This window comes from Pleurodeles waltl, chromosome 8 (genome assembly GCF_031143425.1).
Source record: "Pleurodeles waltl isolate 20211129_DDA chromosome 8, aPleWal1.hap1.20221129, whole genome shotgun sequence".
NCBI classification, from domain to species: Eukaryota; Metazoa; Chordata; class Amphibia; order Caudata; family Salamandridae; genus Pleurodeles; species Pleurodeles waltl.
Genome location: NC_090447.1, coordinates 1,327,704,565 through 1,327,729,496, shown reverse-complemented (window position 1 = coordinate 1,327,729,496; position 24,932 = coordinate 1,327,704,565). Strand labels below are relative to the sequence as shown.

The 24,932-nt window shown below is 44.1% G+C and overlaps 1 protein-coding gene across 1 annotated transcript in view; it reads left to right on the top strand.

Moving 5' to 3' along the window:
• Window positions 1–11,058: 11,058 nt before the first annotated feature.
• Window positions 11,059–24,932, top strand: part of ATM (ATM serine/threonine kinase) — a 1,319,133-nt gene continuing 1,305,259 nt past the window's right edge. The window contains exon 1 of the mRNA XM_069202321.1: window positions 11,059–11,326. The gene's annotated coding sequence lies outside the window, so the exon portion shown is untranslated. The remainder of the gene's footprint in view (window positions 11,327–24,932) is intronic.

Genomic DNA, 24,932 nt, shown 5'->3' with positions numbered 1-24,932 from the left:
AGGGGGGTAGCCCCTGGAAGACATTTAGAGTATTACCCAGGGGGTAGCCCCTGGAAGACTTTTAGAGTATTACCCAGGGGGGTAGCCCCTGGAAGACTTTTAGAGTATTACCCAGGGGGGTAGCCCCTGGAAGACTTTTAGAGTATTACCCAGGGGGGTAGCCCCTGGAAGACATTTAGAGTATTACCCAGGGGAGTAGCCCCTGGAAGATTTTAGAGTATTACCCAGGGGGGTAGCCCCTGGAAGACATTTAGAGTATTACCCAGGGGGGTAGCCCCTGGAAGACAGAGTATTACCAAGGGGGGTAGCCCCTGGAAGACATTAGAGTATTACCCAGGGGGGTAGCCCCTGGAAGACATTAGAGTATTACCTAGGGGGGTAGCCCCTGGAAGACAGTAGTGTATTACCTAGGGGGGTAGCCCCTGGATGACAACAGTGTATTACCCAGGGGGCAGCCCTGGACGAAAGTAGTGCATTACCTAGGGGACAGCCCCTGGAAGAGACATTCATTTGGGAATGCCTAACAGATATTCCGGTTAGAACAGAGGGGTTAGAGTAGGAAATAGTGAAGTGGACCGAGTAACAAGTGTGCACATTTTGCTCTGATTGAGTCACACGCCCGGTTCACCAGATTCCCAGATTTACTAACCTCTGGAAGGCGTCTTTGAGGGGAAGCGACCAGGGCTGAAATATTAGTGAGAGTCTGAGTACAGTCAGACCCCTGGTTGCAGACCTGCAAAGCGCAATAGGGACTAGTGAATGCGTTTTATGAGTAATGAGTAAAAAAGAGAATAAAAATAATACTGTGTTATACAATCATAAAGGTCAGGTTATAGCGAAGTGGCAGGTGTCCCCTCCAGTTGTCACGCAGTCAGATATAAGTGAAGAGGAGAGGGTGCGAGATCTCTGCCATATTTTTGATATCCCAATAGACACCCTTAAAGAGTTCTGTGAAGGGCCAGTAATTAGTGAAAATAAAAACGCAGGAGGCCCGAATAAATAACACCAAAGCAAGTAAAACTTGATAATAAATCCCTATGAGTGAGGCTAATAATTCTCTGTGGCAAGAAACAGATACACTTGAGCTAAAATTAGTATTTAAGTGGGCTCACGGTCAACCCCCATGCCCATGTAACACCCCGAGGTTTGAAATAATAACTCAATCACCCCTTGTTTTAGAGGCTCTTCTTGATGCATTCCTCACAGATATTCGTGCCTTCACTACTTTAAATAATGAATGGCTCAACGCACCCCCGAGCACCACAAATACTCATCTACATACATGACAATGTTATAACACGCATTGCTTCAGCTACTAATCCACTAAGACCACCCATAAATTCACCTGCCCCAGACATCACCATAGAAGAAGTGTTACACAGACTAGCGATAAGCATGGCTGATGTCCATAGATACGGTCTTACAACAATATATGTGAAGTCTGGTAATACTGAGTAGGACTGACCTTACACAGTACTGTTATAAGTTAGTGGCATAGTTAAAATACTCACAAGATAACAGACAGGGAAAAAAGAGCAATGGATTCAGGAAGTAGGATGTAACTGGGAAAATACGGGAGGAAATGCAATTTTGTTTTATAATGTATTAAAGCGAGGCCTTCCCACTGACATTCGAGCAAATTTAGATGGAGTGGTGGGAATAGAAGCTAAGCCGTGGCCTGAAATACAGGCCCACATAATACATTATTTTAAGCGAAAACAAGAAAAAGACAAGGAGAGGACAGAGCAAGCAGAAAGGGCCGCAGCAAAGTTGGTGCAACAGAAGCTTAAGAAACCAAGCACAGAAGGGGCACTCGTGACTGTACCACCAATGTCCGTCACTATGCCAGTACAGGTGCAGACACCAGGGGGAGAACCAGTAAGTGACAAAGAAAAGACAGGGAGGAGGATGACACCAGACAGAGTACAGAGTATTAGGAATATGCCTAAGCCCACAACCACTAAACAGATGCAGAAGTTTTTAGGACTCTGCAATTATGTGAGACAGTGGATATTTGATTATGCCACCCTAATTGCACCACTTCTCACTGCCTTAAAAGAGTCCCACGCAAACGCAAATAAAGTAGACTGAACCGATGACAGGGAAACAGCCTTCCTGGAGCTAAAAGAAGCAATTACAAATGCTCCAGTGTTAGCCACACCTGATTACAAAAAAACTTTCTACCTCTTTTGTCATTGTAATGGAATAACAATGACAGCAGTACTGACTCAAAAGACATCTATGGGGCACGATTGCATTTACGCGAATTGCAAGAACAAGCACTACCTTATGAAAGGGAGCTGTGGGAGCAGCGAGGGTGTATACAGTCACCAACAGATTTTATCTATAGGAAAGAAATGACAGGCAAGCCAGTGATGCCTCAAGCCCTGCTGTATATTGCCCTTGAACAACTACACCTCCCTGCACACACTGCCAAAGAATACCTTCTTGCCACTTTACAGACAGAGTGGTTCATTCCGCAGTTATCTGAAATGATTACGAACAGGACGGCCTATGCCAACTCCCTTAACAATAGCTTGACACCGAACAGATGCTCAAAAGACAGCTGAGGTCCTAGGATAGGAAATGAGTAGCTATCTATCCCAGTTATTGAAGTCTGTCAAGTTCTTCTCTAAACAGGTGGCACGACAAGAGAAGTGCACGAACGCAGCCCAGCAGACCAGTCCAATATCCGTGGGCCAGCAAGTGTACATCCGCAATTTTGTGTGACGATGGAAAGACAGCAAGTTCGAGGGCCCTTACTTAGTGACCCAGAGCACCCCCACAGCGGTGAAGGTGGAGGGCAGGAAGCCATGGATACACCTATCAGACATTCGATTGTCCCCGGCTTCATGTCATACATCACCATCTTCACAGGAACATTTACAGCAAGACAAAGACGAAGGACAGCGTCCTTCCTAAAGAGGCCAGTAGAACTTCTACTCGACACTACTAGTGGACAGTTATGTATTTTGATTTTGTTTTACTGTTCATGCTTTGTTATGTTAGCAATTACCTTTCAATGGTATCTTAGTCCACGCATGGCAATGTGTCAGTATACTAAGCGCTTACAGAGAGAAGAATATAAATATGAAAATATATCTCACAATATTCATACTAGCTTATTAGACAATGTATGGTATCAGCACGTGACAGAGATAGGCATGCAGACTACTAATGAATCATGTTTCGTTTGTTCTTTGATTCCACATGCTAGTGACACAGATAGGCTACATTCATCAAAAGAAGTATTTCCAAATATTACTCGATGTTTATTGCACTTGTACCTTTGTAGGATGAGAGCACGAATGCAGCCCTTACAGATAAGACAGGGAGCATTTCTAGTAAACACCACACAATATGAAGAGGAATTAGCCAATATAACAGATGTCTTGACAGATCGCAAGGAATTAGTGGTGAAATTAGGGAGGATGGCTGAGACGGGAATACTGAAATATAAAAGTAGGAATTGGAAGAATAAAATAATAGAACAGGGATTCCTGGGAATATCAAGATCTACACTTTTCTGTAAGAATTATTCAGCTTCACCCATGTCCCAAGATTGTCAGGAAAGACCATATTTTCGAGTAAATGGATCAGTGTATGTTCATGGTCAGTGGTACCACAGTGCAACATTTGGATGTAGAGCTCTCTCTCTCTCTGGAAGGGAAATCAGACTGATAATAGCACCCAGAAGAAGTGTCAGGCTATATGGGATGAAAATATATCTAGATTAACTTGGGTGGAAACACCAACAACTCTCTGAGCAGGCAGAACACCAATTGTTTTCTTTTTATGTTTCAGAGGGAATGGAACAGTCCCTGTGGGAAGGAACATCAATTGCATCACCACTGAGTACAATGCTGATATGCAATGGGGCACCTCCAGTCTGATGGACTATTATTGGCAATGCGGAGAATGGCTGCATTCGCGACTTCCTTCCGGATGGAAAGGTCTCTGGTCCTTAGTAACTGTGCACACCCCCTCCCTGGTGATTCCAGGGGTGGACATCTCAAAGTTATATGATCACCCCATGAGCCGTCCAACAACTTTATTGCGTCATCGAAAAAAAAGAGATATGCAGAATACATGGGTACTGCAACCTGGGAAGATGTTCCACAAGAGCACAGGTTGTTTAATGATGCCCAATTGTTCTTTGGGAGCATCTTTCCCTTTGTTCAAACAAAGGCCACGGCCCGCTGGCTGCAGATAACACGATGGGAACTGATGAAGACAATCAATGCAACTGAAGATGGATTCAATGCAGTCAAGGAAGAGATGCGGGCTGTGAGAGTGATGCTTATGCAACATAGGTATGTGCTAGACTTGATGACGGCCATGGAGGGTGGGGTCTGTGCCAAGATCGGAACTGCCTGTTTTACATGCCAACGATGCAGACAATGGAACAATCACAGAGGCCATACAGACTCTACATAACTTGCGGAAGAAGATGGCAGACGAGGGGGGGCCCCGATGGATGGTTTTCAGGGTAGTTTGCATGGATACCATCCTGGTTATCAGGACTGATTAAGGGGTTATTCCCGATACTTGTGGTGATGTTATTAATGTTCTGTACCTTTCAGTTAGTGGTAGGATGCTGCAAGAAGGTTAGCCAGAAGTTAGGTGGGATGTTCACTAGTAGGGTAGCCAGGGAAGTAAAGGAGGACGAGGATCACATATATATCCAAATGAATGAATGTAGTAGAGAGGGTGGAATAGTAGTTGAAAGTTCAACTAAAGGGGGGAATGTTACTGAAAACTTGGAAAGAGAAGGCCCATTTTTGCCAAAGCAAGAGTTGGGAGGAAAACGTGCAGAATCATATGTGCTCAGAGAGAAATACAGGCCCTGAGTGCTCATGGCATCCAAGTAAAAGGCCAGTGCAGGAGACAGAGAAGAGAGACAAAGGCATAGTTATCCACAAAGCAGCTACACGTAGAAAGGCCTAGAAGCTTGCAATAATATAGTTACAGGAAAGGCACGCATTTCAAATCCACGTTAATGAGGAAAGGGAGTTTCTGGACAGGAATGTAAAAGCTTTGATGCTAGAAGGTCCGCAGCTGTGTGAGGGAGGCCAGACAGTCGGGGAGGGCTCCAAGCCTGGAGTTAGGAAAGGTGGAGCTACAGACAGCCTTAGAACGTGAGATAAAAGGTATTGCTGTTTTTCACTAAATGTGCACGTGATAGATATGTAACCTTCGCTTTTCTGCAAATGTGTAATTAGACGCTTTCTCATGAGAAATGCTGCTTTATGCTGACGAAAGCAGTGACACAATGTACCACGTGAGCGCTTAAATCAAAATGCATGACAAGTGATAAGATGCATTCAAGGTAGCAAAAGTATATAAAAAGGGCTGCTTGAGTTGATGATTTTGAGGGCAGTTTCAGACTTAGAGCTGTGCTGTCCTCCCGGCCGTTATTCATAAATGCTCATATTACTTGCCAAACTGAATCCTATCTTTCTTTATTCGTGACCTGCTAACAACACTACAGACAAGTTGTGAGTACCTCACATCCTAACATTAGGTGTGAGACTGTCGCCCACACCATCTGCCCTACCTCATTACATTTTTTTTAGGTTGAAAGTCTATGGACAGTTGGGGTTAGCCATATGTTTTTGTTCAATTTGTTTAAACTAGCATACGGTTAATTACCTTTATGTTTCCCAAACTATTTGCCAGAGGTTTTAAAATGTTCAGAAATATAATTAAAATGTTGTTGTTACTTTCTCTTTAAGAAAGTTTGGGTAGATTTGGGTAGGGGTGATGGCCTTGACAGTGCTGAAGAGCATTAATTTACTACTGAACAAGGACCTAATGTGACACCTGAATGTAGCATACCAGGAGGCAATCACATAAAGACCACAATGAATAAATTGTGCCATGTTAAAAGAAAGAGTAAATAAATGCACTGATAATGTAATGGGTTATGGCCTCTCTTGGTGACGCCCTTGAATTCTTGTCCTGAATTTTGACCCTTTGTCCTTTTTTTATTAGAGTCCTGTCCAGAATGTGCCTCAATGCCAGGTGGTCACCCTACACTATCCAATCAAAGGCTGACCCTACTACTTGGTTCCCTAATAACATCATCAAGGGGCAGTTCATGGATGTTTTTAGGTTCGTATTTAGGACCTATCACTTCTAGTAAAGGGCAGTGGTATAATCTAAATTCTATCACAGGACCGGAGGCGAGGATTATGCAGATCTTTCTTCACTTTTTATTAAACAGCAAGTTCAAAGTCAAACAAAACATGAACAAAAAACTACAAGTTCCATGAGCCCGCCGCCATGGTAACGAGTATCCAATGAGGTGCACTCCTTCATGTTGGTATAAATATCCCGAAATGCGTCACACTTCCTCTTTCTTCACTGCTGCGAGTCAGATAAGTGCCTTTTTCTGCCTCCGGTTAGAAGTTTGTTTGTTGGCTCGCGTTACTGCTTCAATTGTGTTTTCCGTGTATTTAATTGTTATAGCAACGTTCGTTGCTACGAGCGGTCCGGAACAGACGTTTCCGCTCGAGCGTTTCATTTTTCTGTTTCGCCCTCGGCGTGTTTAAATACGCGTCGGACCCACCAGAGGGCGCGCGCGCTGCGTTTTTCAGCGTCAGAGAGCGTGTTACTCTCAGCTCTCGGCGCTCGCACCTCGCGTTTGTTATTTTCTTTAAGAATTGAGGGTTTTTACCTCAGTAGCACGTTTTCGTGCCTCTGGTGCAGTTTTTTCCCTACCTGTGACACCCGTTTGGGTAAGGATTACCCCATTGGGAAGGCATTATTTCTTGACTTTACTTGAGTGACAGAGAGGGTAGGGATTTACCCTATATATTATATATATTTTTGTTGGGTGTATACTCTGTCCAGTCCTCTTTATGCAATCCTCTCAAGTGAATGAACCTTTTACCAACATGTCCCCAGGTGAGGGTCCCTCTCACCGTACCCTTCCCCCTGGGGTGGACGCTTTATTTTCACAGGCTATTTCTCACGCTTTAGCCCCTCTTAGGGATACTGTAGCTAAACTTACTGAACAGGTGTCCAGGGGTACGGGCATGTTTGGTGTGACGGGAGCGGAGGGTGATTCCTCTACCCTTTCGGCTCCCAGGAAAATGCGCAAGCGCGACGCGGGGCACCTGGAGAATGGTGAGTTTTTATCCAACCCCAAGAGTGCGCGCGCGCATAAGCGCTTACCCTCCCGGGAGGGCCGTTTGCCCGGGGTAATGGGTGACATGCTTCACCACCTATGGAACCCTGATTTGGGATCCCCTAAAGGCTTCATGGGAGGTTCAGATGAGGACTCATCATCTTTGGATGACGACTCAGGTCGCCCTTGGCGTCCTGGTGCTACCCTACCAGATCCTTCGGATCACGGCGATTCTGACTCCGATATGTTTGAACCGGAGGGTATCTACCATCCGCGTTCCTCGGAGTGACGTCCAGACCACAAGGTAGCTGAATATGTCACCAGCAAAATTAGGCAACCTCTGGACAAAGAGGTGCGAGCTCGTCTACGGGCGGAGGGCCCACGCCCGTCTTTATCGGATAAGGTCGCTTTTACGCCTGACATTGACCCTAAAATGTGTACGTTTTTTGCCAAGTATACCAAGGATCCCAAAAAAAGGGATTGATCGCTCCTGGAAGGCATGCCAAGATAAACTTCTTGATGTGTTAGGTCCCCTCACACAGATTATTCAATTAGCGGAGCGTGCCAAGCAAGCAAACACTCTCCTTCAGACAGACATCATAGCAGGATGGGCTCAGAGAGCTGTTTGTCTCCGGGGCAACGCGAACTGTGCCATCTCTGCAGAAAGACGCAGGTCTTTATTGATCAAAATCGACCCCAAGTTAGGGGAACTGTCTAACTCAGAGGCAGGGGCTGTTGCCCAAGGCAATTTATTTGGCGTCCCTTTTGTGAAAGAGTTAGGAAAATTTGTGGCTACTTTTTCAGCTTTGGATAAAAGCACAATCTTTAATCTTCCTAGGGTTTCTAGTGGATTCCCGATCGGCGTCTCTCAGTCTCCCGACGACGAAGATTTCCAAGATAAAGAAGGAACTGAGAAAAGTCCTTCGACGAGACCAGATTTCACTACGTCAGTTAGCCAGAGTGGTCGGTCTGCTTTCCTCTTCGATTCAGGCCATTTTTTCCTGGTCCCCTACACTACAAAGCCCTGCAACGCTTGAAAGCGTTTCACCTTCGCCGAGGGGTGACGTACTCCGAGCTGATCTCCCTGTCTCAGGAGGCAAGGACGGAGTTGTTTTGGTGGCTGGACCACATGGAGGCATGGAATGGCAGGGCCATTTTTGAAGCAGCCCCGGATCTGGTGATCGAGTCAGACGCCAGTCGCCAGGGATGGGGGGGCTCGTTGCGGGGACATCTCGTTCGGGGGTCGCTGTACCCCGCAGGAACTAACCATGCATATCAACTGCCTGGAGCTCCTGGCGGGATCATTTGCGATCAAATCTCTCACGAGAGACAAAGTCTCATGTGTAGTTCTACGGATGGACAATGTATCGGCAGTACAATACATAAATCGTCTAGGGGGGACAAGATCAAGAGCCCTAGCGGAACTAGCGAAAGATTTTTGGCATTTTTGCCTTCAACACCAAATCTCAGTCACAGCAGAGTATCTTCCGGGATCCCAGAATATCTGGGCAGACTGGAATTCTCGGTTTCTCCAGGATCCCAGCGATTGGCGACTACATCACTCGGTTTTTCAGGCGATCATGGATCGTTGGGGTCCCTGCTCAGTGGATCTCTTTGCGTCTCGTTGGAATGCTCAGCTTCCCCTATACTTCAGCTGGCGTCCGGATCCGGGGGCGGCGGCGGCGGCGGCAGTAGATGCGTTTCTCCAACATTGGGGGACCCTTCAGGGTTATGCTTTTCCCCCGTTTCTTCTTATCCCGTGGGTTGCTGCTCAAGTTCGCCGCCAAGAGGCGACGGTGATTCTAATAACCCCCTGGTGGAGGTCACAGGCGTGGTTCCCGACTCTGCTGGAACTCTCGTGCGAATGTCCTCTTCGCCTCCCGGATTTTCCCTCAATACTCCTGGATCCGTCGGGTTTCTGTCACCCTCTAGTCCTTCTAGGTCATCTTTCCCTCATAGCTTGGAAGATTCCGGCATCGTTGGCAAGACAACCGACTTTCGCAGGAAGCTAATAACTTCATCGCACAGGCCTGGGCCCCTGGTACATGCAAACGATATAGATCAGCATGGAATAGATGGTCTCGTTGGTGTGTGGGCAAACACTGCGATCCCATGGGGGCCAGTATTACCGACATCATCAATTTCCTTGCAGAATTAGCAAAATCCGGCTAGGCGTATCGCACGGTCAATTCTTTTCGTTCGGCCATCTCCGCGGGCCACCCTCCCCTGAACAATCTCCCGATCGGGGAGCATCCCTGGATATGTAAACTTCTTAAGGGTATTAGACTCTCCAGACCTCCACAACCCAGATATTCGGAGCTCTGGGATGTGGACTTAGTTCTTAATCTTTTATCCTCTTGGCAGGACAACCAGTATTTGTCGACGAAAGAATTGTCGGACACATTAGCCATGCTTCTCTGCCTCATTTCCTGTAAGCGAGTGTCAGATATCAGAGCACTGGATGTTTCTGCTCGAGTCTTTACTCCAGAAGGAGTCACGTTTACTATTGCAAGGAGGACAAAGACTAATACCAGGTCGGTATCCTATCCCGCTTTTCCTGATTCCCCGAAACTATCTGTGTTTAGATGTCTCAAAGTCTATGAGGAAGTGACCAGTTCTTGTAGACCTCCAGGTGAGAATCAATTGTTGATTTCTATAAAGAGACCGTTCAAGGCGGTTTCTTCTCCTTCCATTGCCAGATGGATTCGATGGATTCTCTCTGAGGCAGGAATAGATATTCAAGTTTTTGGCGCCCATTCTACTCGGGGAGCTATGGCTTCCAAAGCCATACAAGTGGGGGGCGGATTAGAGGACATCATGCATGCTGCTGATTGGTCTTCAGATTCTACTTTTAAGAAGTTTTACTTTAAACCAATTCATGAAGCAGCCGCACTAGTGGTGAGTAAGCTTTGAACTTGCATAATCCTCGCCTCCGGTCCTGTGATAGAATACGAAATTTCCTAGCTATCGTGAAGGAAAGTTTCAATTCTATTAAGGACACGGAGGCGAGGATTATCCCACCCACATACATTACGCTGGTATGTTCCCTCCCGATTACATCTATCTGCGTAGCAAGGTAGTATACTTGCGTTTATACCTTTATTTATTGTTATTCTGCTCATATTCTAATTTACATTAGGCAGCACTTGATTCAGATGTATTTACATTTTATATTTAAATGTATGTTAAGGTTCATGACTTTATTGCCTTCGGTATGTTTCTGTGTTCTATTGGATTAGCATCTAATTATACCTCTTTTGTAGGTTTCGAAACTACAACCAATTGACTCTACCAGGATTCCTTCCGCAGTGAAGTCGAGGAAGTGTGACGCATTTCGGGATATTTATACCAACATGAAGGAGTGCACCTCATTGGATACTCGTTACCATGGCGGCGGGCTCATGGAACTTGTAGTTTTTTGTTCATGTTTTGTTTGACTTTGAACTTGCTGTTTAATAAAAAGTGAAGAAAGATCTGCATAATCCTCGCCTCCGTGTCCTTAATAGAATTGAAACTTTCCTTCACGATAGCTAGGAAATTTCGTATTACTAACGTGAAAAACGACACCATTACAGAAAAATATATTTTAAAATATTTTTGTAGTCTTTATCATAAGTAAACGGTATGCTTATCGCACGATTTACAAGACAAATATATCAAAACCAAGGCTGCTCTCGCCCAATAGAATTAATGGCTCAGCCACCTGTGAAATGCTGCCTAATTACAAACCTATGTACTTCAGCTGTCGGGTTTTTTGATTGTGTGCATGTGTCCTTCCCGTTCACGTGGTGCTACTATGTCCATCCGTTTTTCCTTTCGTCACCCTCCAGCAGGCGGAGCTCCCTCACAGGCCAGAGTATGCATCTCTTGGCAGAATCATTCAATCTGCGCCACACATGGCTCACGTGCAAGATCTCAAACCAGAATACCGGCTCGCGCGTGGCTGGGCCACGCTTTTCTGAACAGCTGGGATGTCTCTTCCGGGTCAGCAGCGAGTGGCGGGTATCGTTGTAACCAATCTCAGAACTACCTGCAAAGGAAAAAAACAATACAGACCCTCTTGGTACCGCCTCTTACCCTGTCAATCAATTTGAAAACCAACTTTCTAGTCACACACCTCCACTTTGCACATTTTTAGTTGGTTTGAGTGGAAAGAAATAGTAGATGCTTAAGATCGCTGTCGGGCGGTGGGAGGTAAGACCCGTGTGCGGGGAAAGTCCTGGTGATTTGGCAGCGTTGTCATGTAGGAAGTGAAATACGTGCATGCATCTCTGGCATAGTTTTCCCGTTCTCAAATTAACAAAGATAATAGCGGAACTCACATCTGCATCAGCTTCCTGACACTATTGTAGTTCACTCCGCGAATAGAGTAGGGTAATTTAGTCATACAGATCATTCCACTAATGGAGTTTTAAACAGTTTGTGAGGTATTCATTTTTGGAGAACGGCTTAGGTTGTCCACGTGAGAGTTATCATTGAGAAAAGTTTTATACTTAATGTCCAAGAACATATTTGTAGTATAGTATCAAGGGAAAAAAACACCTGATAAATGTAGCATTTGATTTTTTTGTACCGAACTATTGTGTTATCTAACTAATTGACAGTGGGAGGCTATGTGATTCCAAGTCGGATGTCTTCGCCCACAAGAGAGTTTTGACAAATGTTCCTTCTTTTCTGTTGACTTTGCAGCTTTGAATGTATCTGGCATCCTTCTCAACGGGCAAGGTGTTGTCGCAGACTTCAGCCCGATATTCTGGTTGCTTTTCTCTCTCTCTCTTTTTTTTTTTTTCTCAATTTCAGCTGCAAATCATTGCTATAATTTGTTAGTCCAATTAGGACAATGTAGGATATCCAAAACCGCAGTACTCAAAATGTATTAGATTGTCACAGTTATATCTATGACCTGACAGACTACAAATTACTTTGAATGTGGTTCAACCATTACTTTTATGCACAGTGGAATTTACCCTTTTTGTTGGACCCTTTGGAATCTCTTTCAACAAGTACGAAATTGCAGTGCATCAGTAACCATACCTTATCCAGTTTCAGTTCATTTATTGTGAGTTAATGATCTTCACCTCCCAAAAAGAAATTGGCTTTAATCCAATCTTAATATGACATAAAAAAAGTTCACAGGCTGCTTCCATATAAGATGCTGGTACATTTCCTGGGTCTAATATGCTAAGAACAGAAAAAGGACAATTCACCTTTTCAAGCTTTGTCTTCAGGATCAAAAACACTATCTCACTACAGTAGATTCACTTAAGAAAATATTTGAAAATTCCCCTTTCTAAGACTCCTCTGATTAATCTTCGATAAAAGCTAACGTATCTCTGGACTTAACAAAACAAAATCACAGCTCTGGTCTCTTGACCATGTTTTCTTGTTCTAGGAACTGCTGCGAGGATGATAGTCTGATGCATATTTGGCATTCTCCCCAATGCGGAGTCCACCCTCATGTTCAATGTGATACATGAACATCTATATTCTAAACAATGTTATTATTTATGCATTTGTTTGCAGTCTCCAAGCTTTACTGTGATAAGAGCTACTCATGTGCAAGGAAAATCACCCCAGGCTATCAATATTAGTGTTGTTACAGTGACCACATCAGACAAGATGACAGTAGTGGCCACCCCATGCACAATTGCCAGCAATGAAAACCATCAGTGCATCAGAAAGGATTGCCATCAGTAATGCAGAAAATGTTTGACAATTCAGGTTGTCTTTATAAGGGTAATACGGACACCTATAATGCATTACAATCATAGCTGCAATGACTCCTATATCAGCTTTAAATACATATTGGAAATTCAACCATTAACTCAAAACAACAGTTTATGTGTTCTGAAATTACAAATTTTTGTCTAGAATGCATACTTTTCGGTTTTGGCATACATATATGATATCAACCAGTCAATAGCTTTTAATTTAGTATGTTGAGCTGCATACAGGAGATCTTCTTATAAGTAGCTGCAGAGCTACTAGTAGTTCACAAGCTACTAAGAGAAGTCTTACAAGAAAATCACAGCTGAAGGAGGATACATGATGAGATTAACACAGAATTATTTTAATTTTGATGGCTGCATGTTTTGTTTAATATAGAAGAATTTGTATTCATGGGAGTTCCTTAAACAGTATGCTCATACACAGTTTAAAAAGTTTTAGATATGCTCTGCTCTTTTCTGCCAGAGAACTAACAAACAATTTCTGCGACAATCTAGTCCTATACTGCTTCTCTTTCTTCCCTTCCATTGTTTCTGTCTTTATCTTCACTCCGCGAATAGAGTATGGTAATTCAGTGATACAGATCATTCCACTAATGGAGTTTTAAACAGGTTGTGAGGTATTCATTTCTGGAGAACGGCTTAGGTTGTTAGGAGACCAACAGCATGATCATAGAGGATAAATAGGGGAGGACAGGCGATCGCCAAAAGGAGTAAACCCTGTGCCCAGAAAAGGAAATTGGAATATGTAAAGTATATTGAGAACCAGCATGTCTGTGCAATGTGTTTAGACCAGTCATAGAGAATAGAATTTGTGTAGTGTAGGGTAGATGGAAGTGGGGAAAAAGAGCACATACAGGAACCACAACATGAAACAGTTCACACTTGGAACTTAAATCTGTAATAGGAGTTTTGACAGGATGTGGTAACTTAGAGCTGTGGTTGACAATCCACTATGATTTAGAAATTGATAGCTGTTTAGTAGGTTTAACTTAATGTAAGTGGTAAAAGATAGCAAGAAAACCGTTTCACTAGCAGGATCTGGACAAAAACCTCCCTTGTGTAGGGGGCATTAGATTATTTAGGAGTTGTGAAGTAGCTAATTGAGAATGAATAATCCCTTTGAAAAATTTAGAAGTAGGGAAATGTGATAGTAATTAGATAGATGTGCGGGATCAGGAAACTTCAATTTAAAGTAATGGGAGCTCTACAAATTTAAATGTCTTGGGATAAGGTTGTAGATCATAAGCAATAGTTAACTGTATATACAAGGTAAGGGAGTAACATGGCCTTGATAAGTGGGGGGGGTGTCTATTAAAGCATAATGGAGTTAGCCTATGCAGTACGATTCAATGCATCTTTTTAAAAAAAACAGATAAAATGGCAGGTTCATAACATAGGAAATAGAGACAGGAGCATACACAGTGAGAAGAGTTCTTAGAATATTGGAGCTTGAGAGAAAAAGTGTCTGAAAACATACTACATTTCGATGGTATTGCAGGTGGAGAAACAAGACTCAGAGCTAGAAACCGATAGTTGAGGTTATAGAGGAAATGTGGTATCAGTAACTGTGCAAAATCAGTGATGAAATATTTACTTATCTATTCAAATTTTTTAGTAAATAATTGATCCATCTAGTCATTTATCCTCATTACTAGACCAAAGTTGCGAGTAAATGCTGTTGCCAGTGGCACTGTCAGTTTGAACTTCAGGATTGAGGTGTCCGGGAGCACTTCTGTCAGTAACCTGGATTTGACCTCCTATGTGTTTGTTCATCTTCTTTTTTTCTGTTGTTTACTAGTTTGCTTGTGTTTTTTTTGTAGTGTGGCAGAGAGCCTGGGAAAATAATCCTCAAAATAGTTATTTTTGGATCATTGTAGTAACGGGGTTTACTTTTGCACTAGTTGAATTACTAGAAATGCCTATGTGATAATGTATGTTGTATTGCATTATGCCCTGTCTCCTATCCTTGTTTCAGGTTGGTGGAGTAGAAAAGTATTTGACGTCACCATTAGTTGTGCATCTGTTGACGAGCAGAATCAATATATTTATTAATCAAAAAAGAAACATTGGTGGGTGGGTGTGTGGTGTGGAAAATTTCTTGTGAGAAAGATTTTACTGGCAATTGGCTTAGAAATGCAAACTTCCCATATTAGCAAGTCTTTAATGTTGCTCTGATTGATGATGCTCTAAGAATATATATTTAGTGTGTATTATGTTTCAAGGTTAAGGGATGTTGTGGCTGCCCTTTTCAGGTTCCAGTAGCACCTGAAGGAGTCTTTCTTTGTAGTATTGCTAGACTGTTTGAGAGTCCAGACATTTTGATGACATCTAAGGTGATGCAGAAAAAGTGATACATTTAATGGAGGAGAGTACTGTATTCTGATTATTTTGCTTTATCTGGATAGTTTAAGAACAAGTAAAAATATACAACTGACCTTCTGCAATTTGGAGGAAGGTCCAATGTGGAAAGGCATTGAAGACATGATGGCATTATTGTACCTTCGCAAACCAGTGGGTTAGCGGAAACGTTTGTCAAGACTTTGAAGGATAGCATAGAAAAATGTTGGTTTAAAATTTAAACAATTGGAGACAGGAAGCCTATGTGTGAAGACTGACTTCTCACATGGTGACATTTTTCATTCTGTTTGAATAGTAAGAGGCAGGAAATTAAATTCAGTGGTTTGTCCCTACCTGAATGAAAAGCACTTGTGGGAAGTATTTGAAAGAGGAATTTGTAAAGGGAAAAAATTAACTGCGTGGAGAAGAACACTAAAGAATAATGTGATGAGCAAAAAGGATTTAAGGCCATAGGTGAATGGCCACAACAGTATCCGAATGAGGTTGCCCAGGGTAAATAAGAAAGTGGCATAGAAATTCCAGTCTCATAAAGGTGATCATTATGATCATTCATCTGGATACTGCTGAGATGCATATGTGGAATTTGGAGAATATTTCGTAGTGATTGTGTAGGAGAAAATTGTGTCTAAATTAAAAAAAAAGGGGAGATATCAGGTTGTATGGAATACAGTGTGAATGATGTGAGTCTACTTTAGAGCAATTAATACTTCAGTGTGGTTGTTCTCAGCATGTGGATCATAGTGTCTCTCAGGACAGCTCAAGACTGATATTGCAGCCTGAATGGGGAATGTCAAGGCTGCTATGTTCTACAGGGTTGATGAACGTGTAGTTCCTACTTTAAGCATAATTTAACACTAACAGACTCTTGCAACTCTTAACATATTGATGACTTTTCTGACTTTGTAAAGACTGCATTGCATATAGCTTGGCTTTGTCAATGCTTGTTTACCTTTGTTATTGTTTTTCTGTCAAGCCTGCGAGCGCATGCGCTCTGGCCTGCAAGACTTTTGTCTTTAGTGATGGACTTCAAACTCATCCATAGCTTACCGTTTGTTATCATCAGTGTTTGTTCTTCTTTGCTGTTTTTTCATTGGGCAATGGTAGCCATGTGTCTTGTCCTTTTATTTCCAGGGTGCACAGACCACGTACAGATTCATTAGGCTTAATTAGTGTCCCTCCACTGGCCATCTGCTGCTAGCGCTGTGATTTGGCTGCGGTTTCTGCGCTGTCAGTCAGTCCTGTCCTCTCTTCTGCTCATATATATATTTTTTTTTAATATAGTGCACAGTATGATCGAGGGCACTAGAGTACATTACATTATTTTATTTAACACAGCTGTTTCATTTCTAAAGTACATTCTCTGCACGTCTTCAGCTATGTAATTGTGCCAATAAGCGTTGTAGTGGGCATTGAGGCTTTGAACAAATCCCAAACCGTATTGTGCAGTGCAATTGTACCTAAAATTATTATCCAATCAAACTTGATATTCTTTATATTGGCCTCACAACCATAACAGGAATTAGTCTCCAGAGTGGGAATTAAAACATGCTGCAACCTGCAGTTGTCACTCGAGCATATGGCACAATGAACTATCATACTTTATCTAATGTTTTGTGTAGGCAGAATTTATCTTAAATGCACATAGGCACCAGTCTCTCAAAGCCCCATCGTAAATTAACAGTCATTGGGATCCCAATAATGTAAGCTGAAGTTCTCAATTTGGACATTAGGGGGAACTCTTGCTGCTCATTCTTCCACAAATATTAATCACTGGCTCTCTAAATATTGTTTAAAAAAAACATTTTTACGTGTCAATTACTGACCTTCCTTTGTATTTCAATTTACCTACTAGCAAATGTTTTAAAATGCAAACTTCAGCTACAAAAAAATTAATTAGCTGGTCGGATTATCTTGGCAAAAATACTGGTGCAATGAGCACATTTTATTTTGTCATCTGGTTCCTTAAAAATTTAATGTGCGGCGTATCCGGGGTGCTTTCGATCAAGATTGAGGTACAGCTTCAGAGATGTGTGTGGTACCTGGTCGGGGCAGTGCAGGCAGTCTTGAAATGCACCTCCAGAGCTGTATTTAGGAGTTTTCATCTTAAAAAGGTAATGATGCTTATACCTCAGCTTAGAGGAATACTGACTAAGCTGTATTTGTTGTCTTGTTAAAGGAACAGTAACAGTGCTACAGGCAAGGTTAGGCTGCACTGAGAGAGCTGAATGTGGACACCAGAGCAGAACTGTTTTTGTGAGCCGTGTCTAGTGCCAACATGGTCTGAAGTTATTGGAACGCTTTACAAGAACGCCAGTTAGAATACATGCAGCCCCTCCCCCTCCGCTTGTGGCGTGTTTATGGCACACTGAGGTTTCTGTCGTTGGTGATGAGCCGACAGGGGACTATACTTTGAGGCACTAGGTTTTTAGGTAGGTACTTGCTTAGTGGATGCAGTGTATGAATGTATTGAGTGGTTATTTGCCATGTAATAGCTCTTTTTTTAGCTTATCCGCAGCCACTCTGTTTCGTTTCCCATCACATCCACCCTCCCGGCCTTGTTTCTATTCCAACTCCCATCTGCCCCATCTCTGCTACTTCTCCCTTTCACAACAGAAAGGAAAAAGCTCTATGCAGCTGTTTATACCATTTTTAGTTTGAATGTAAGCGTGCAACCTCTTGTATACGTCTACAGTGGGCTTAAAGCCATTTCATTTGTTTGTTTCAGTGTAAATTAAAAATCCTTGCTTGCTAGTGCTTAGTCCTGCCTCTTTGTACCTCCTCCTTGTCCCTCCTCCTTCATCCCAAGGGGCATGGCCAAAATACGGTATCGTTCCGACAACCATTGATCCAATGTGACCACTATATCAATTAGCTCTTCCCAAGAGTTGGGTGGATTAACTACTTGAGTTAAAAGATCCTTAAGGTAATCTTTTAACCCTCTATAAAACAAGGACTCCTTATACTCTGTTGGCCAATCGGCCTCAACCACCGGTCTATTAAAAGCAGTTATGTATGTCAGCAAATCCCTATTATCTTATTTTAGATTGTGCAGTTCTGAGTCTGCTGCTTGTATAAATATATGCTTATCAAACATTTTTTTTCAATTCTGTTTTAAAGGCCTGATAGCTATACAGTAACAGACCATCCCATTCCACTAATGCAATAGACCGTGAGGCAGCAGTGCTGGCCAAATATGAGAGAACAGATGTCACCTTAGAATGCTCATCAGGAAAAGAGGTTGGTCAACATAAAAAATGAAGGTGACACTGATTTAAGAATATAGCAAACTTAGCAGGATCCCCTTTATAGCGCTCTGGGGTGGCTAATGGCACCAGAAATGGTGTAGTGACCTAAATTACCAAGGCATTATTTGATGATTGTTCTCGAGCAGCCCCGACTTGAAACGGTTGAGACCTTGCTCCAAAGAACACAGATTTACTTAAAGGAAGCGATTCAGTGGCAAGTGTGGGCTGAAGAGCATCTAACTGCTGTGACAAAGCCTGGGTTTTGCATTGTAAACTCCCTAGCATGTATGCCAAATCAGCTGGGAAAACCTCTTGAGCCTTGTTAGACCTGACAGCCTTAGGGTTGTCATTCCCCCACTTTCTGCCTGCCTCCCTCCACTTTTTTGACAATGTGCTGCTTTTAGGACTCTGTGCACTTTATTACTGCTATCCAGGGCTAAAGTGCATATGCTCTCTCCCTTCAACATGGTAACATTGGTTCATTCCCAAGTTTCATGTCTGATTTACTTATAAGTCCCTAGTAAAGTGCACTACATGTGCCCAGGGCCTAAAAATCAAATGCTACTAATGGGCCTGCAGCACTGATTGTGCCACCCTCATAAGTAGCCCCTTAACCATGTCTTGGGCCTGCCATTGCAAGGCCTGTGTGTGCCGTTTCTCTGCCACTTCGACTTGCCATTTAAAAGTACTTGTCAAGCCTTAAACTCCCCTTTGTCTACATATGTCATCCCTAAGGTAGGCCCTAGGTAACCCATAGGGCAGGGTGCCATGTAGGTAAAAGGCAGGACATGTACATATGTGTTTTATATGTCCTGGTAGTGAAAAACTCGTAAATTAGTTTTCCACTACTGTGAGGCCTGCTCCTTTCATAGACTAGTATTAGGAGTGCTCTCATATACTTTTTGAGTGGTAGATTCTGATCTGAAAGGGGTAACCTGGTCATATTTAGTATCGCCAGAATTGTAATGTAAAATCCAATCTCACCAATAAGCAGGATTTTCTATTACTATTTTAGAAATGCCACTTTTAGAAAGTGGGTGCTTCTGTGCTCTTAAAACCTTCTGTGGCTTGCAGCCTTTCTCCAAGCAACATCTGGTCTGTGCGGGTTTACAGCTTCCATGTACATTTCACCCAGGCAACCACAAACGCAGGACATCCATCAAATCTGCATACTGAATGGGTCTTTCTGGGCTGGAAGGGTGGAGGGCCTGACACATTTCGAAGGCCTGTGGCCTGCCCTCACACAAAGGGATAGCAGCCCACTGTTGCTGTGGCAAATTCAACGCAACACCTTATTTTTCCACGCCTCTCCCCCTCTGCGATCTCCATGTGTTATTTTTGACGCATACTAGGTACTGTGTGTAACAAAGAGACCACTGTTTTTTTTTCCCTAAGGATTGAGACACTTTTAAACATTTTAAAAGTGATATTTCAACATGTGCTTATTGGATCTTTTGTTGTTTTGACCTTATCTTATTCAGATAAATATTATCTATTTTTCTAAACATGTGTGGTGTATTTTTGTTGTATTTTCACTGTGTTGTTGTATGATGTATTGCACAAATACTTTACTCATTGCCTTCTAAATTAAGCCTGACTCCTCAGTGCCAAGCTACCAGAGGGTGGGCACAGGATAGTTTGGATTGGTTTGTGACTTACCCAGACTAGGATTGTGGTCCCTAGTTAGACAATGGTGTATATGTCTCTCAACTAGAGACCCCATTTTTAACAAGCCTCCATTGTGTCTGGGTGGGAATTTAAACTTGGGCTTGCTGTACTGTCAAACACTAACCTGTTCATCCCATGGAGACACAGGGGGTCATTCTGACCCTGGCGGCCGGTGGCCGCCAGGGCCACCGACCACGGGAGCACCGCCAACAGGCTGGCGGTGCTCCAACGAGCATTCTGACCGCGGCGGTTTCCCGCTGACTTTCCGCTGCTCGTTTGAATCCTCCATGGCTGCGGAGCGCGCTCCGCAGCCATGAGGATTCTGACCCCCCCTACCGCCATCCTGTTCATGGCGGGAAAGCCGCCATGAACAGGATGGCGGTAGGGGGGGTCGCGGGGCCCCTGCCGTGCCCATGCCAATGGCATGGGCACGACAGGGGCCCCCGTAAGAGGGCCCCGCAAAGTATTTCAGTGTCTGCCTTGCAGACACTGAAATACGCGACGGGTGCCACTGCACCCGTCGCACCTTCCCACTCCGCCGGCTCGATTACGAGCCGGCATCCTCGTGGGAAGGGAGTTTTTCCCTGGGCTGGCGGGCGGTCTTTTGGAGACCGCCCGCCAGCCCAGGGAAAAACTCATAATACCCTCCGCGGTCTTCTGACCGCGGAGCGGTATAATGGGGGCGGAATTCTGGCGGGCGGCCTCCGCCGCCCGCCAGAATCAGAATCACCCCCACAGTGTTGACCAAGCTGCTTGCACCCAACACTGCCATTGCAGGCTGGGTGTCCTGGTGGTGCAATTCTAAAACACAAACTCGACATGGCACACTGCCTGTGTGCCCCGTCCACCATGCACTGCATACACTATGGATAAAACACCCCTCTGGCAGGCCTTCCAGTCCCAAGGCAGGGTGCACCATATTATATGTGAGGGCATAGCTGTATGAGCAATATGCCCCCACTGTGTCCTTGCCAAACCTGAGACATTGTGAATGAACAGAGCGGCCATTGTAATCCATGTGCTGGACACTGGTCAACACGAGGTTCCCAGCTACATGATGGCCACTCCGAACCATGGGATGTTTGGTATCACACAACTCAGAATGATAAATCCAAACTGGTGCCAGCACTGGATTGATTATAAAATCACCTTAGAGGTGCCCCCTTCAAAAAGCTAACTACCATGGCATGGTTGCTGCCTGGTCCTAACCAGCCTGCCACCTCCAGACACAAGTCCGAACCCCTGGGCTGAGAGCTCCTGCTCTCTGGGAGTCAAAACAATGCCCTTCCTGGGTGGAGGTGCTAACACTCCCTCCGCCTGGAATGTGCACTGCCCTGCTGGTGAGCTTCAAAGGGCTTACCACCTTTGAAACTTGACCCCCAGGCCTACTGCTAGCAGCAGATGGTCACCCCCTTTGCAACTCCCACTTTTGGCGGGAGCAAAGGCGGAAGCCACACAAAGAATAGAGGGAGTGGCCCTAGCTGGCATGCACCACCTCTACGGTGTTGCCTGCGAGGTGGACACTCCATTTCATTTTCCTCCAATCAGGGATAGGGCAGTGACCCTTCCCACAGGAAGTGGTCACTATAGTGGCTGTAGCCACCAAAAGGTAACTGTCCTACTCCCAGGTTCCCCCTAAAACACCCACTAAATTCTGTATTTAGTGGGCATCCCTAGACCAGGTAATCAGATTCGAAGGACACAAAGAAGACCAGCACCAAGAAGACCCAAGGCACGAGAACTGTGGTCCTGCTGTACAAAGAAAAGGTGCCAAATCCTGCCTTTGAGGAGCTGCTGGATAACTGGACTGACTTCAAGAAACCCAGAGGACCTCTAGGCTTAACCAATCGCCCAAGAACTCCCTCCAGAGTGGAGGTACTACTTTGCAACCATGAAAAAACCAACAACCCAGTAAGGGTCACTTCACTGACTGGCCACTAACTCCCGAACCGAAAGTCGCAGCCGGTCCCGACGCCACACCATCAGCCACAAGGACAAACTCTGCACACAAGTTTGGTGGCGCTGCACCCTCCAGTGGCCAAACCATACCAGTACCTTGGGTACACCAAAAAAAAACAGTCTGCCCAGGACTGAAAAAGGTCCACGAGGAAGCCCAAGTCAGGGGACTTCAGTAACACCCCGGACCTCCCACCAGGGTGCCCCCGTTGTCCTGTAAGCAACTCTTGAAGTGATTTACCTCCTCGTCCAGAGGGCATCATTGCGCACAGCTCCTGGCTTACCAGTTTGCTCTGCACCCGGCCGCCCTGTGCCCTGTAGCGAAGAACCTGCTGTGCCCTAAGGGTCCCTCACCCCTTACGATCTTGATACTCCAAGAGGACCCAAGGAACCACCTCTAATCTTACCTGCACCGATCTTTTCCAGGTGGTCTCCTGCAGTGGCCCTGCACCAGCTTCTCCGCTGCTCCCGCCGGACCCAAACTTCTCCAGCTGGCACAGTGTGCCCACCGAATACCTCGCCCAACCTGCAGAAGAAGAGCTTGCTAAAGCAACTGTGATTTAATACATATTTTCAAAGGCGACTTTCCATTGATTTCTATGGTGTGTAATTAAGCACAAAAAGACGATTTTTATTAAACTTCAAATATGCATATCCATATCTCCAAAAGTACTTCACCAATTTTTGATAATCTTGGTCTTAAAATTTATATAAAAATCTGAAATATTTTTATAAATTGGTCTCAAGTTATTCATTCGAATGTGAGTTGCATGATTGATTCTGTGAGTACAACAAATGCTTTGCACTTCTCCAAGATTGGCCTAACTGCTCGACCAAGCTACCATAAAAATTAGAGCATTAGGTAATCTAGTTTTTACTTCTGTAAAGCAATGTGTGGTTGCCTGAACCCCCTGCATAGTGTGCCTAGCTTTACACACTACATAGAGAGCCAGCCTCCTACAAGGAGTAAGATGTCGAATAGTGGCATATAGAGTGGAGTTGCATAGAGTACAGTAGTGTGTGAAACAGTAGAGCTGCATATAGTGTTTTGTTGTATAGTAGCGTAGCTTGAGGTAAAGTCTCGTACAGTGGTGTTGAGTGAAGTGGTGTAGCTTAGTGTGAACTAAAGTATAATACAGTATATTGGTGTGTCAAAGAGTGACGTGTAGTGTAATGGTGTAGCGTAGGTAGTAAACTGTTATAAATTGGAGTGGGGTCTCTACATTAGAGTGGAGTGGTGTGTCAGATAGAAAAGTGTTGTATAGTCAGATAGAGTGTTGCACAGATAGAGTGTTGCACATTGGAGTGTATGGGCATAGAGTGGAGTACACATGGATAGAGTAGAATGTCAAGTGTGCCATGAAGTGTGGTAGACTTTTGTAGAGTGGACTTATATAAGGTGGAGGAGAGTGTCATACAATAGAGCGACGTGGTGTACTCTGAAGTGGCGTAAAGTGGAATACTGTACAGTGGAGATGCATGGAGTAGAGTACAGTGGATTAGAGTGGGGTGCCATACATTGAAGTGGCGTAGAGTTGAAGAAACTTATAAATTGGAGTGGAGTCTCAGACAGTAGAGTGGAGTGTTGCGTCATACAGTGTCTGAAACTGTTGTGTAGTGTTGTATAATAGAGTTTATGGGCATGGAGTGGAGTACAGATTTGGACATTGGGGTGAACGGGGTTAAAGTGGAGTAGAGTCTAGTAGAGTGTATTGAGTGTGGTAGTTTATGTAGAGTGGAGTTAAATAGTGGATGAGAGTAGCGTAGAGTAGCATACAGTGGAGTGGCATAAAGGGGAATAGCTTAGAATGGGGTAGCGTAGACTGGAGTGGCATACAGGGGAGTGGAATAGAATGTAATAACCTAGTGTAGTGGCCTACAGATAAGTGGTGTATTGTGGAGTGTAATAGCATACAGTGGAGTGCGGTAGAGTGCATAGATTGTTATAGAGGGGCAAAGATGGAAGTTGAGTACAGTGTAATAGCATAGAATGACATGACGTACAGTGAAATAGCCTACAGTAGAATAGTGTAGTGGCATGGAGTAGTGTAGGTGGAGTGGTGCACAGTAGAATGGGTAAAGGGAAATCGCACATAGTGGAGCGGCACCCAATGGACTTGCACAGAATGGAGTGGTTAACACTGGAGTGGCGTAGAGTGGAGTAGTGTATAGTCGAGTGGCATTTAGTGGAATAGAGTAGAGTGGAGTTGAGTGGTGTACAGTCGAGGGGCGTAGACTGGAATAGTGGAGAAGCATACAGTGCAGTGGTATTGACTGGAGTGGTTTACACTGGAATGGACTAAAGTGTAATACCATACAGTGGAGTGGTGTGCAGTGTAGTGGCGTCCAATGGAATAGCATTGAATGGAGTGGCATACATTACATTGGAATAACATACAGTGTAGTGGCCTACAATGGAATAGCATAGAGTGGAGTGGCATACAGTGGAATGGCTTGGAGTGGAATAGCATATACTGAACTAGTATATGGTTGAGTGGTGTACACTGAAGAGGCATAGAGTGGAGTTGCATACAGTGTAATGGCATAGAGTAGACTGGCGTGGAGTGGAGTTGTGTATAGTGTAATGGCGTGGCTTAGAGTGTAATAGTGTATAGTAGAGTGGCATGTAATGGAGTAGAATAGACTGGAGTTTTGTACAGTCACATAGATGGTAATACCATACAGTTGAGTGGCGTCAAATTAAATAGTGTCAAATTAAGTGGCGTAGAGTGAAGCGCCATATACTGGAGTCGCTTAGAGTGGGGTAGCGTACAAAGGAGTGGCATACAGTGGAATAGAGTGGAAAGGCGTACTTTAGTATGGCGTAAAGTGGAATAGCGTATA